We start from the raw sequence: 16,009 nt of genomic DNA on the forward strand, positions 1-16,009 counted from the left end.
TTCGACAAGAAGAGCTAACTATCCTAAATATATATGCAGCCAATACAGGAGCTCCCAGATTCAGAAAGCAAGTCCTTAGAGACCTACAAAGAGACTTAGACTCCCATACAATAATAATGGGAGACTTTAACACCCCACTGTCAATATTAGACAGATCAATGAGACAGAATGTTAACAAGGATATCCAGGAGCAGAACTCAGCTCTGCAACACGCAGACCTAATAGACATCTACAGAACTCTCCATCCCAAATCAACAGAATATACATTCTTCTCATCACCACATTGTACTTATTCTAAAATTGACCACATAATTGGTTTTAAGTTTCTTCAAAGCATGTTTCCCCTATTGTTTCTGCTTGAATTTGAATATACCAGAATTCCTTAGAAAATTATATAGTTAAGAAAATCCATTAGTGCTCTAAACTTAAAAACAAAAGATGAAAATATAATATATGCTGGCCACATATCCACATATATATATATATATACATATATATATTTCACCTTATCTGTGATTTTTATTATTTTTGTCTTAATAAAAGACATTAGTATAATATCAATTAATTAGAAATCTTTTCTCCCATAGGTACTGGATATTTAATCTTTATAAGTTTAGTTTTCTCCCAGGAATAAAAATAGCATCTGCTGTGTTTGGTCTTCATGAGGACTAAATAGATAATGCATCTGACAAGCTTTGTACAATGCTTGAGTTATAGTAAACACTTAATGCTCATTTCCTATAAAAAAATAAAAATGAAAAAGAGTGTCTGTTTGAGACAAAGAGAGGGAGAAAGAGAGAATAGTTTTACTTCTAGATATTTATTCATTTATTCAATATGTCCACAAAAATATCTGTACAAGAATTTATATAATATCATTATTCATAGCAGTCAAAAAATTAAAAACACCCAAATATGCAAGTGGAAAATGTATTAACAAGTTATAGTTTATTCAAATGATGAAATATTTCTCAGCAATAACATAGAATTTAAAAATACACAAAAGCATGGAAAAACTTCAAAAACATATTAAACAAAAGAAGATAGACACACTATCTGTATACTTTATGATTCTAGCTATATAAAATTCAAAAACAGACAAAATTAATAGATGGTGATAAAAATTGGAAAGTAGTTGCCTTCTGAGTTGAGGATATTGACTGGAAATATTCAAAAGAAGAGTTTCTGGAATGATGGAAATCGTTTTTACCTGGTTTGGGATGACAGTCATATAAGTTGTACAAAATTGTCCAAATTCATCGATCTAAACATTTCAGTGTACGTTAAATTATGCAAATTGAACCAAAATACATAAATAAATGAACTTTAAAAATCAATAATAAACAGGCCAAGAATGTATGGGCTGTTACAAATATATTTTAAGATTTCTTTTAAACAGATATGAGAAATCTTGATAGCTAGAACCTATGGTTACAGGGGCAGTATTGAAACTGTTAGAATAACCCCCACATGGAAATCTTATTGCACACTTCCTTAAGTTAAGAAAAAAAGTGGCATATGATTAAGCAAAAGACAAAAACACAAGAGCTAAATCATTTAATTAATATTAAATGATCTTTTATATTTTCTATCTTATATGTGATTATTTTTCTATGCTTTTTTTTTTTTTTTTGAGACAGAGCTTGTCATACAGGCTGGAGTGTAGTAGCGTGATCTCAGCTCACCGCAACCTCTGCCTCCCGGGTTTAAGTGATTCTCCTGCCTCAGCCTCCTGAGTAGCTGGGATTACAGGCATGTGCCACCACACCTGGCTAATTTTTTGTATTTTTAGTAGAGACAGGGTTTCTCCATGTTGGTCAGGCTGGTCTGGAACTCCTGACCTCAGGTGATCCGCCCGCCTCGGCCTCCCAAAGTGCTAGGATTAGAGGTGTGAGCCACCATGCCCAGCCCTATATATGCACTTATACATTTATTTTAATTTATCAAACTTAAAAGAAAGTAAAAAACACAAATCTAAGCTTAAAGTTAGGTTGCTATGAAAAGCATAATTTGAGCCATCTTAGACCATGTTGTAGTATCATAATGGTTTGAATATTTATAAGTTAGGAAAATGTGTGATCCCCTCTTTTACACATGATCTTAGCCAAAAGGGCATGAAATGATAATTATATACTTTAAAGAGCTCTTGAAAAAAACTGTAAGACAATTACAACATATTCTTTTCAAATATGTCCTTGAATATTTATAAAAATCTTTAGTTTGCAAGAGCAAGCTCCAGAAAATAAGTAGAAGCTTTTGTGGGGAATGTTAACATAGCTACAATTAGGAGACATCAAAATTGCAGGCATACTCTACTTTTAATAAATTCATCATTTTTTCTTATTGCTTGAAGCTGCATTACATGCACATTTTAATTTCACTGTGAATGGAATCTTTGCATAGTCTTGACAACAGAGAGGCAGTCTAGGCTGTCAAGAAAAAAAAAAAACACAAAAGCTGTTGCTGAGTGTGCAGCAAGCTGTCGTGAGTTTTACATGAAGAGGTCAGGATTTTCTTGGAGAGTCACTTTCCAAGTATGGCACGCTTACAATAATTAGTATCCTGACTACTCAGAAGATGGTTGTAGACACAGCTGTTGTTTAAGGTAGCAGGCACATCAATGACAAGGCACTAGGTATTGATTTGTGCAGTGACATCCTTCTAACTATGTCATCTGAGTGAAAGAAGCCCCAAATTAACCAATAATAAAGTGTTAGAAGTTGTAGTAGCTGCTCTCTTGGGACTTGTTCTAAAAGAGTATAGATGCCATTCCTTCATCTAGGTCATCAATCCTGCTAAAGGACTCACATTGACATTAAGTTGACCAATAGGACAATGTAAAACCTAAAGTAGTGCTGTATCCCATATAAGTATGTGTGTGTATGCCATTTTTATATTCATTTTATCTATGTACTTACATAACAGTGTATGTATATCCATATAAAACATAGATACATACCAAAATAATGTGAAGAATTTTTAATTAATGGCAATAATATATAAAACTGTAAGGTATTATATAACATCTTTGATAACGCTAATTTTAAAACTAATTTCAAAAACAAAAACCAGGAATTACTATATTTTCACCAGAATTAGAAATAGATAAACTTATTGGCAAGATTTGTTTTTGCTATTAATTGTTTTAGTTTCTGATTGGATCATATTTTCTATTTTAATATGAGCCTTAGCTCATATTACACAGTTTGTAAGGAGCTACATAGTGTGTGAGGAGATCACAAATATGCCTGGATTAGATTATGCTAATATCAGCCACCCATATTTAATGGACTGTCAACAAAAAATAATAATTACATTTGTTTTTGTCCAAAGTATCCCTTGACCATGTTAATATTAAAAATGACTTGAAAATGTTTGCATATTGTCTTATGATTTGATATAAACTTACAGAAGATAATTTTTCTTGCCTTGGTCTGAATTTTTTTGACCCTTTTGAGATTACTCATTAGATAGCATTTTATGTAGCTTTTATGTAGCCAAAATTTAGAGTCTCATCTTAGCATTTGGCTCATCTGCTTATCTCACTGATATGAGGTTTTCCTATAATGGAGTTGATAAAAGCATAAGCAACTTTAAAAAACATCTCTCACTTTTTAAAGACTAGATTCTAATGTCAACAGAAAGGACATAGGCATCAGCAAACATAGGGTTCTATCTTGCAGTGGGCTTCATGGCTTACATCAGAATCTCAACAAAAGCCTTTGATTTTCTATGGCCTGATGTATGGCTCAGTTTGCTATTAAGGAGGAGAAATCAATCAGGCATGTTGGCTCATGCTTGTAGTCCTGGCTTTGAAAGCCTCAGTTGGGAGGATCATTTGAGGCTAGGCGTTCAAGGTTAGTCTGAGCAACACAGAAAAACCCTCATGTCTACAAAAAAAAAAAATTAAAAATTAATTGTGTATGGTGGCATGCATCTATAGTCCCAGCCACTTGGGAGGCTGAGATAGGAGGATCACTTGAGTCCAGGAGGTCAAGGTTGCAGTGACAATGTGGGTAACCAAAGAAGAAGAAGAAGAGGAAGCAAATGCTACCACTTTCTTTGATTAAGTTATTCATAGTTTCTAGGGACATGTATAGTCATTACTGAATGTCCCTGGCTGTTGCTCAGTACGAACAGACTTACTTTCTCCACTGAACCTTTTCAGGCAAGGAGAGAATGAGGAAGTCAAGATTTAACCGGATTACAGGCTATGGGAAACATCTTGTCACTGTTATTAACTTCTTAGGTTTGATTACTTTCCCAGCAAACATAGCAGTTGAGATTAAATGTTGATCTAACTGTTGTCCCCTATCAGTGAATCTTGGTTTGTCAGGGATGATTCTTCTTCAGTTGTCTTTTTTGACCACTAACTGCCATCCTCTCCCCTACTCTGTACTCTAAGAAACTAGCTTCTGCCAATTCCTCACTTGGGCTTTCTTGCTCTCCAGACCCTCTGAGTTTGGTCAATGTAAAGCAGAAACAGGAAAGTAGAAGGTAGGACGAGAGAAAGTTCAGGGCATTGCTTCATTTTTCTCTCATTCTCTTGCTATTTCAGACAATGGCTACCTCCTGTGATAGACACAGTCCTGTGTGGAACCCCGATTTTATGGTTCTATTTTTATTTCAGTTCCATTGACATCATTCCCTCATCTACATTTTCAAAAACATAGTGTGGTAAATGGCTGCATGTTGTAGCTCTCTCTCTTAAGACAAAAGCTTTTGGAACCTTGAGCTACCATGCAAGAGAGGCTACCCTCAAGTGTCCCATACCATGCTTGAGGGATCATATGATGAAACCACATAAAGATGGGAGGTAGCAGAGGAGCCCTAGCTATTTGTGTCTTCCCAAGCAGGTGCCAGATGTGTGAGTGAAGAAGCCTTTGAGAAGACCCCAGCCACAGTCATCATTAGACTACAACCTCCTGAGAGTCTCCAGCCAGTCACCCAGCTGAACCGCTCTTGAATTCTTCACCCAAAGAAATCTGGGTAGGTATTAAATGGTTGTTTTTGTTTTAAGCTACATTGCTTTTGGATAATTTGTTACAAAGCCATAGTAATTGAAACATGAACCAATTACTACAAGGGACATGGAAGAATCATATGAGATTTCTCAGTTACACTACCACCCATATTAGACCCTCCTAAAATGCTTATTAAAACACATTTCTCGATTCCACCTCAGATCTAAGGAATCAGCATTGTTTTGGCCTGAAGCTTCTGAAAAAATGCTCTCTCTTAGATAATTTTTATGCGCTATGTTTGACAACTTTTGCTCCCAACTCTCTTAATTTCTTAAATTATATTTATTATTGTTTAAAAACAAATACCTTGTTTTTAATTGGGGGAGATAAGGGAATTGATTGGAAAATACAACACAGTAAGAGAAAAACTACCAAAATATATAGAGAGTCAAAATATAGACATTATATCTAGTTTTTGTTTAGAACGTATATGAAAGATTTTGTCCACCAAATATTTCAGAATCAGAACTCACACTATCCTTTATATTCTTAGAATTTGTACAGATATTAAAAGAATATTTACTTGCATATTCTTATAGATAAAGAAAAAGAATTCTGAGAGGTTAAACAACTCACTCAAGTTTATACATTTTGCTCATATGAGTAAGTGATAAAAAGTTTAACTTAGTACTAAAAAAATACTCAATTCAGGCCGGGCTGGTGGCTCATGCCTATAATCCCAGCAGTTTGGGAGGCTGAGGCAAGTGGATCACCTGAGGCCAGGAGTTTGAGACCTGCCTGGCCAACATGGTGAAACCTTGTCTCTACTAAAAATACAAAAAAGTATCTGGGCATGTTGGCAGATGCCTGTAATCCAAGCTAGTCAGAAGGCTGAGAAGGGAGAATCGCTTGAACCTGGGAAGCGGAGGTTGCAGTGAGCTGAGATCATACCACTGCACTCCATTCTGGGCAACAAGAGCAAAACTCCACCTCAAAAAAACAAGCAAACAAACAAAAAACCAAAAACAAAAACAAACTCAATTCAAATATTACTTATTTCTCTAAGACAAAACAATGAATGATGTATCAATAACCTCTTATTCTTACCATAGTGTAGCATAAGATGAGGGGAAAATTAGTGTGAGTATACACGAACATACATGTAGTAAAATACAGCTTGCGACTTTTATGAGCTCCCAAGAAAAGATATGTCTTTAATATGTATTTCCAGCTTTTTCTTTCATTTAGAAAGTTCTTTCTTCCTCATTTTCTTCCCTCCCTCCCTTCTTTCTTTCCTCCCCTTCCTTCTTTCTTTTGATATCTCTGTCCTGCCTCAAGAAGTTTACTTTCTTTTTAGAAAACAAATATAAATGGTTAAAATTTAATTTGATTAAACTTAAATTTTGCTATTTAAATGAAGGCATGTAAAAAACACAACAGGGAAAAGGAAAGAAAACAAAAAACAAAAAACAAAAAACGAAAATCTCCTGGAGAAGCTAGGGACACAGAAATTCACTGTTGAGCTAAGATTTGGGGATGAGTCATCCAATTGGATGTTTAGAAAGAAAGAGATCAAAACAGGCAATAGCATCAGCATGTGAAGGGGCACACCATATGGGGAATCACTGTTGGTTTACTGAAGCATAAGGAATCAAATTAATGTAGCAGAAATGTGAAATGAGTAAAATAAAATATTACAAAATGAATATTTTCAATCAGGTATTTCATGATTTTATAATTTATGATAAATCAATGACCTTACCTAACTACTCAATTATTAGTTAAATTATGGTTGGCAAAAAATGAGGATTATTCAAAGTGAGAAAATAGGAGAATGGCAACAGCTAATAGAATATAAGTAGGGTAAACGTTAAAACATTTCACAAAATATATGGAGGATTAAATACAAAATAACACAAATAACTTTTTCTTAAATCTTTGTTGCAATGGGGTTGTTAAAGTAACTTTGAAATTTAGTCATTTTATGACTAACAGACTCAAAAATTAAATTTTTCTTTATCGACATCGAATATAATTTTCATTAATTTTTATAATACCTTCATAAACATAAAAAAGTATAACTTGCTTAATGTGTGGATAAGTAGGAAAAATACATAGCAAAAGCATATGAATGCAAAACTTAAAGTAACAGAAAAATAATTATTTAAAAAATGTAAAACATTAACAAATTCTAAAATCTATAAAATGTATCTATGTGAATAATTACAGAAATATTAATTTTTTATCATTTTGCTTCCTAATGATCTACTTAAAAGTGGGAAAAGTGTAAAACTTAGCTGCTTATAATGAAGCAAGCCAGTATAATTGGCAGAAAACAAATTGAAAGCATAAACTAAAGAACAAATAAAATACTAATATCAAAAATCGAAAAAAGCTTCTGAATTCACAAAATTATCCAAATACATGGAAATTTTAAATGAACAAATATGCTTAAAGCTACATGAGAAAAGGGATTAAAACAACATGTGCCATACAAATGTTACCAATATATAGAAACATCATGCTGGACATAATTATGCTCAGTAACTTTATTGTTTTAGTTAATATACTTTCATTTCAACTGATATTGCTTACACAATTTTAAGTTGAGATGGAAGACTGTGGGCTATACGAATAGAGTCTGAAAAGCTAAGGGTTTATGATTTTTTCCTGTGGGCATGAGGATGTACTGAAGGTATTTGGATAAGAGGGTTCCATATTTAGATATATTTGGCAGAATATAATATTTGCCACATGAGTGGTAGGGTGGAGACGAGACTAGAAACAGCAACTCTAGAAATAGGGAAAATGTTTGGAAAATTATTGCAATAATCCAGCAAGCAGATGTCGCCTCAGCAGAGGGCTCTGCCATGGCCTCTGTTGGCAGAGCAGAGCCAATAGTGCTAGGGAAGAAGATACTGATAGAGCAATAGTAAAATGACAGAATTGTGTTGTACTAGGTTTGTGCTTAATAAATTCAAGTTAAATCGAATTGAGGATTTTATAGATGGCTCTCTCTCTGTCTCTAGCTCTCTCTCTTCACACATACATATATACATACTCATATTATTACTTTGTTTTGGCCACAATCTGCTATGAAGTAGAATAATTAGTTTAGGAAAATGATTCAATTTAGTATATCTTGCAGCCTGGGAAAAACTGAACTTGCAGCTGCGCAGAAAGATCATAGACTTGAAATTAGTCAAATCTAAACTCCAACCTTGACTCTATCATGAGTAGATACTATGAGTTGATACTAGGAGTAGGTAATGATGTAACTTAACTTTCTGGATTAAACCACAGGAATTAGCATGTTTAAAGGGCTTAACTCATTCCTCAGTTAATGCTAATTCTTTGCATTTCTTTCTAACTATGATGCTCTAGTATATTACAAATGTTCAATCATACACAACTACATGAATTTAAGATAAAATCAATGTACTTGTTTTAGTTGGATACATTAAAGACTTCAGGCCAGGCGCGGTGGCTCCCGCCTGTAATCCCAGCACTTTGGGAGGCCGAGGCAGGCAGATCACGAGGTGAAGAGATCGAGATCATACTGGCTAACATGGTGAAACCCTGCCTCTACTAAAAATACAAAAATTATCTGGGTGTGGTGGTGCATGCCTGTAATCCCCGCTACTTGGGAGGTTGAGGCACGACAATTGCTTGAATCCAGGAGGCAGAGGTTGCAGTAAGCAGAGATTGTGCCACTGCACTCCAGCTTAGTGACAGAGTGAGGCTCTACCTCAAAAAGAAAAAAAAAGAAAAGAAAAAGACTTCAGTCAGATTTTTTCTTTTTGTTTTAAAGGTTGTTTTTTACAAAGCTTTTACAAACCTCCATCCCTCAATTTTGCTGCCCTCATTTGTTTATTCCATACAGCTAATATCATTTGTGATATTTTTAAAAACTTCAGATATAGTTTTAAGATATACAGAGAGAAGAACAGGTACAATTTGATCCTCAGGAAAAAAAAATTACAAAATTAAAATGCACTCCTGCTCACACCTGTAATTCTAGCACTTTGGGAGGCTGAGGCATGAGGATCACTTGAGCCCAGGTGTCCACGGTTGCAGTGAGCTATAATTGTACTACTGTATTCCAGCCTGGGTGAAAAAAATGAGTCCCTGTCTTAAAAATATATATATAATTAAATGACATCCTTGGTTTGAAAATAAGTAATTTTTGAGGGTTTTATTTATTTTTTAACTTATCATAAAAAACATATAAATATTTCTTATTTAAAATTTTAAATGTGATTTTAAAAATACCATTTATAAAGATAATTTGAGCAAATCAAGGTCACACACCAATGTAAATTACTTGGTAATACTAACTTTCTGTGAAAGTTTCTTTCTTTCTTTCTTCGAAAGTTTCTTTCTTTCTTTCTTCCTTGAAAATTTCTTAGAAATATCTCCTCAACCAAAACATATTTGAATCTCTCTGATATTGGCCTTTGAAATAATATCATTAAAATATTTTGAGCAATGGATATTAGAATTAATATTAGGCAAATATTCAATCTCAGGGTATATATGTCTGAGACACTGTCATTTACCCTGCAGTCCTGTTGCAGAATTTTACTATGTTACCATTTGCCCTCAGATTCTATCTAACAAAGTTTCATAAAAGCATAAATGTTTTTTCCACAGAACTTAGTGGCAATTGACATATCTTCAGAATGAGGGTGATATTAATTGGACCATGACATCAAAAAATATAGGCCATCAGTCTGCAATCTGGAACACTTCTGGAAGAGTTTCCAGTAGCAGTCCTAACATGGGACAAAATACTTAGCCCTTTAGGTGTGTGTACTTTTACACAAGAACCACAGGCAACCCTTGAAAGACTCCATGGACAGTATTCTGTAAGATCTAGACCTAAAAATATGGGCAAGAAGCCAGGCATAGCTGTGCATGGAAAGCTACTAATATCCATACATATTTATTCTTATTTCCTCATAACCAGACATTTAAGTGAAAACTATGTCTTGAATGTACTCTCATTCATCACATTAAAATTTCTTTAATGGCTTTAGGATACAACTTTTCCAGAAAGACTGTCTCTACAACATTTGACCCCGTAAGTCTAGACTCCAGGGGTATAAAGCCCGGAGATGTACTTAAGCAGCACTTTGAGCCCAGAGAGACTTGGCATGTTAAACTAATAAAAGATGACTGTAAAACCATCTGTAAACATGAAGTGCCATATAAATGCTTATTAATAAGCATTTTTCTCCAATTTATTTTTATTCCAAGATGCTTCTTAAAAATACATTATGGTGTACTGTGTATAATGCCTTTCAAACAAATTGTATTCAAGACATTTTAGAGAGTTAAATACATGTCAGTGTGTGGCATAAATTATAGAAGGACACTTTGAATGGTAAAAGAATTAGTGCATTCAGTCATAAGGCCAGAGAAAAATGGGTTGTGTAAGCGTCTGGTTTGAAATATCTAGACTCCCTGGAACCAACACTTCAAATCCCAGCAGGGCAGCTCTGTCCTTCATCCTTCTGAGATAAGAGTCCATTCAGTTTACAGGCTGCTGGTTTTTTGAATGATCTCTTGGAAGAGTAGGCATGTCTGCTCTGTGTGAACATTTTACAGAGTCAAGACAAGGGAAAAAAAAAAACATTCAAGAGAATTTAACCAGAACTAAGGTATTATTTTATATGGGCAATATTGTAATAGTAATGAAAGGCTGACTTAGAACACAGCAGGAGTGAAGGCTTGAGAAGTATATTCAAGGTTTGAAAAGACAAAAAAGAAATTTGTATCTGATTGGTTGTTACTACTGACCCCAGAACTGTTTTTAAATATGGGGAAATGGAGTCCAACATAACTGCAGAGTTTATAGCAGCATAGAATTGACCTACGCTGCATAGTTGGTACTTTGGATTGCCTTATGATTTTTTATTAAGCATTAATCTGAATTCATTACGAAAAGCATTTGAAATCTAGGCAAAACTCTCAGGATTTTAAGTGTGAGCAAGAAAAATAGGACCCTCTAATAGAATAAAAAGGACGTGAGTCACATTAGAATGTGACATTTCTAAACATTGGAGCATGGTGCTTTTATGGGGTAACTTTCAAGTTTCCCCAGCCTCCAAAAACCTTAGCAAGTGTCAAGCATGATTTACAAGTAAGTAGAATTCAAATAAGCCGGTGCAGAGAACTCTAATCTTTCCCAGGTAATGATTTTTAATGGATTTTCCCAGATTCTTATATGGGTTATGAGGATGCTTAGAGTATAAATCAAAACTCAGGATGGAGACAGTCCCAGGTTGCTCCTTTTCCCTTGGGAGACACTCCCCAAGTCCTGACAGTAAATAAAGAGCTGGGATAATCTGGGTGTATCTTTAAATTTCACCAGTGGATTAGATCACTAACTGGTGATTGCAATAAACTATTTAAGAAATACTTCTTTTCCCCTTAAAACTAGCATTTGATATTTTACTTCTATAAGACACTGCCTTAAATCCACCTCTTAAAGTTTCTACTACTCTTTCTGAATCTTTGCCTTTTTCAAAATGCCATATAAACAATGCTAAGTATGATGAGGTATCACACAGACAAGCTGGAAGGCCTGTCAATCTTTCCTGGGAGGAGTAAATTCGCAGAAATAAAAGAGAAGCATGAGACCAGCATCTGGTCTTTCATTAAATAATTCTTCACTATAATGCAGGTATATGTATGGACAATCTTGAAGCAATGGAAGTATTTCTATTTATGTGAATAAAGAAGAATTGGATTTTCAAGCCAATGAATACCCCTCTGCCCTTATTTCAAATTTCACCTACCCAGTGCTTGTATTTTTTTCAAAACTCAAGGTCCTCCTCTATCAAAAATGTTTACCTAATCCACCTGTCTGGTTTAGGTCTCTTTCTATGGCTCTAATAGCATTCATGTGTCCCTGTCATCATCCTTCTTATCTTACTTAGCAGTCATTATCAACCTCCCTATTTTTATCCTCTATTTTGTACCCCTATTGTGCTGTGCACTAAGGGTAATATACAGAATATACAACAAAAATATAATATGCAGAATAGTTACTTATTTTAGGGTATGATTTTCCTTCTGTCCTTTTGAAATTCAAATGCGTGTATAAAAATGGACACATTTTTAAAGAACTCTCAGTACAAAAAAACAGTAACACACATTCAGATTACATTTTAAATAGAATAAACAGATTATGAATATTTATGTGGTTTAGAAAGGCTTGTATGACACACCCTGTATTGTTGAACCAAATAATTATGCAAAGATAGTTTCACTTAAAATTACAAATGCCATATTTTAGTTTGTGTTCAACAGTTTTAATGCATATTGATAATGGAAGGAAATAGCTTCTATTTAAAAAGAATACACTTAAGTTGGAAAAATGCCATAACAGCATATTTTAAAATGTTAAAATGGCTGGAATTCTGTTAGGGTAAGAGCTGACAAAGGTCCAAATGATGACTGATGTTTCAGAATAAAGCATAACTGCCTCTTTTGAAGAGACTATACCTCTAAGATTCAGTCCAATCATTCCTTATATTATGGTTTCTACATACCTTCTGTGTAGCTTATCCAGTTTGACCTGTACATACAACAAAAGTGTATGAGGGACTTTAAACAGAGGTTATTATGGGTTAGGAGCAGAGTAACATATCTCTAATAGGAAATCATATGAATGACAATTTATGTTGTTTATCTTTCTTCAGGATAGATCATGTAATTAATCTTTTTTTAAAAGAGTGTATGTTCTTAACGTCTACATAATATGCATTTGGGCATGCAAAAAGTATGTTACTAGACACACAAAGAGGATAAGGAGGGTACCAGTGAGATAGATGATAATACAAAGCACATCTACATATTTTACTAAAATATAGGATGGTAAGTAAGATATTAATGTCTTCACACTCTCTCAAGGAAAAAAATCATGGGCTTAGAAATCAGATAGATGTAGTTTCAAATTCAATTCTGTGTCCTTCCATACATTTTTTAACATCTTTAGACCTCAGTTTCTGTGTAGTGTCATGGGATCCTTGAGGTGTTGCTTTGCCAGCTGGAAGCCTCTGTGGCTGGTGGTGCCTTTGCCCCAGTTTTTACTTGTGGCCACTGGACTCGTTCTGTCCACTTAGCCTGGCAGTCTGTGCTCAGCTCATGCTACTGTCCTGAATCTCATGCCTGCCAAGGGTGAGCCTGACATGGAATGGCAAGGGGTGTGTGAGCGAGCAAGTGTGGGGTCTGGCCACTGCACTCAGCCAGGCATGCCAGCTGGGGTAGGGTGGGCAGCACCAGGCACCCAGCATTGGTGCTAGTTCCCTGTGAGGCTGTGGTTGCATCAGGCATACCACAAACAGCTTCCATAGCTGGCACCAGGGAAAGTGGTGGCACCTGGAAGCTTGGAGATGCCAGGAATTACAGAGTCCCAGAGGAAGTGTCACAGCCTGGATTGGGGAGTTCCTAGGTGTGGGCTCCCTGAAGGGCTGCAGCCCTTCTCTCCTTTTTTCTTCTCCCCTTGTCACCTGCAACATGGCAAGCAAGAGGTGTGTTTCAGCACTGTTTGTGTTACAGCCCTTTTAGCCCCACCATTCGGTGAGTCTTAAGTTCTCATCCTGCATCCAGGAAGAATGAGGTATGCAGACAATTGGAGGGTGGGCAAGGCAAAGAGGAGCTTTATTGAGTGACAGAACAGCTCAGAGAAGACTTGCAGTGGGTAGCTCTTCTTCACAGGCAGGGCATCTCGATGAGGGTTCAGCTTTCAGCAGAGGAAACACCCTGGAGTGGGTAGTTCTTCTCTGCAGCTGGTAGTCCAGGCGTGTGCCCAGTTCTCAGCAGTGGGAAGACCCTGGAGTGGGTAGCTCCTTTCTGCAGATAGTTGTCCAGTTGTCTCCCCGAGTCTGACTGAGTCTGGGGTTTTTATGGGCTTCAGATGGGAGGAAGTGCATGCTGATTTGTTCATGGATGGCCATAGGTGGCCAGGAAAAAAGCACCGTAAGTTCTCACTCAGGTCTGCAGAACTGGCAGCCCAGCGCCCAGGCCTCAGGCCATCCCTGGCCTGAAGGTGGGGTTCTACTGGGGACCTGCCCCTTTCCAACCAGTAGCCTGTCTGTCTCCTGCCACCATTAACCTGCTGGCCATGGTGCCCACAGTGCCCAGGCTGTTCGTGCCTAGGGGTGCCTGCAGGTCCACGCCAAGCCACCTTTCACCCTCTCTCAGCCTCCTTCCCATGCTCATTGGTACCCAAAGTCCAGAGGGGGCCAAGTGGCAGGGGCTGGTGTGTTAGTGCTGCCCCAAGTGTGTGCACACCCAGCCAGGTTCCAACAATGCCTGGGCTTGGCCTCAACCTTGCTCCAAAATTGGAGCGGGTGCTGGGAGCTGAGAGAGGCCAGGCAGTACGAACAGGCACTTCCAAGACTGCAGGAACAGGGGTGCTTCCCAGGCACCTGAGAGTACAGAGTTGACTGGGTTGGCAGCCATGGCTGGGCAGCTATGGCTGCACCTGGGAGGGCAGAGCTCCTGCCTGCTCCTGACCTCCAGGAGCACAGGGATGCCTGGGTCCGGAGCTGTGGCTGGGCAGCTGCAGCTGCGCCTGGGGAGTGCAAGGCTCCTGCCCTATCAACTCAGAAAGTGGTGGGGTTTCTGCCTGTTACTGGCTCAACCAGCTCCACGCAGCTCATGGACCAGGCCATGCCTCACTCACTGCAGCTGTCATCATGGCAGTGGCCACTCCAGGCGGGCTGCCACTGCCATCATATGTAAAGTATTTGTTGTGTAGAATAACATCTATGCTTGCTAGTTTCCCTGAACCCTCCTCTTTCTCTTCCTCTTATCTCAATGCCACCATAGCCAGGGTCAATCTACCACTATACATTCAGCACCTGAAATCCATGTTCCCTTTTTATGACTATTAAAACTGCAACCTGGCCACTGTATTGGCACATGCCTATAATCCAACCACTTCAGAAGGCTGAAAAAGGAAGATCCCTTGAGGCCAGGGGTTCGAGAGACCAGCCTGGCAACATGGCATGACCACTGTCTAAAAAAATTAAAAGAAAAAAAAAAGACCAGGTATAGTGGTATGCACCTGTAGTTCTAGCTACTTGGGAGGTGGATCACTTGGCAGGTGGATCACTTGAGCCCGGGAGACTGAGGCTGTAGTGAACTATGATTACACCACTGCACTCCAGCCTGTGTGCCAGAGTGAGATTCTATCTCTAAAAAAACCCCTCAGAAAACAGAAACATGAAACAAGCAAACAAACAAACAAAAATCTCCAGCAACCAACCCATTCAAATGCTCTGCTCTTGCTGAATGTTTTTCTCTCTTCACATAAGTCTAGAGGCAATGTTATTCAAACAGTATTTTTTCAATAAATATGTTATATATTTATGGAAATCTGATGATATTTGAAATATTTAAATTTCCTAGAAGGAAAAAACATCCTAAATAATTGATATTAATGTCAGTGGAAAAAAAGAAGAACTTAAATAATTTTCTTTTAAGGATACTTCCCTGAAATATAAAGATAGTTTTTTTTTTTTTAAATCTGAAATATTTCATCTTTATTCCAATTAAGGATAGGTTTTATTTTATTTTATTTTATTTTATTATTATTATACTTCAAGTTTTAGGGTACATGTGCACAACGTGCAGGTTAGTTACATATGTATACATGTGCCATGCTGGTGTGCTGCACCCATTAACTCGTCATTTAGCATAACATTAGAAAGGCACACAGGCCAATTGGCATAGTCCTCTGCTTTCAAGCTGGTACTCTTTAATAAGACAATTCACAGCTGAGGCACCTGAGGTTAAACTGAAAAAGGAAAGAGGGAGGACCTTATAAAAGGACTTTAATACTATTTATCAAACTGTAATAAGAAGCTGCAATAGGATGTTTCACTTTGGTTTGCATTGTTTGTATTTCCAACCTTCTCAACAAATTTCTGTAGGTTGGTGCAAAAGTAGTTGAGGTTTTTGCCATTACTTTTATGGCAAGAATCACAATTACTTTTGCACCAAACCAGTACTACCCTGTTCAGAACGTC

The 16,009-nt window shown here is 36.9% G+C and overlaps 1 long non-coding RNA gene across 2 annotated transcripts in view; it reads left to right on the forward strand.

Annotated features, from left to right (window-relative positions):
• Nucleotides 1–16,009, forward strand: part of LOC129042931 (uncharacterized) — a 304,280-nt gene that overhangs the window by 114,046 nt on the left and 174,225 nt on the right. The window contains exon 3 of one of the 2 annotated variants that reach the window (XR_008504235.2): nucleotides 4,857–4,989. This is a non-coding gene — a long non-coding RNA (uncharacterized LOC129042931). Of the gene's footprint in view, nucleotides 1–4,853; nucleotides 4,990–16,009 lie in introns of both variants that reach the window. The other variant, XR_008504234.2, reaches the window with a different exon arrangement.

This window comes from Pongo pygmaeus, chromosome 7, assembly GCF_028885625.2.
Source record: "Pongo pygmaeus isolate AG05252 chromosome 7, NHGRI_mPonPyg2-v2.0_pri, whole genome shotgun sequence".
Lineage (NCBI taxonomy): Eukaryota > Metazoa > Chordata > Mammalia > Primates > Hominidae > Pongo > Pongo pygmaeus.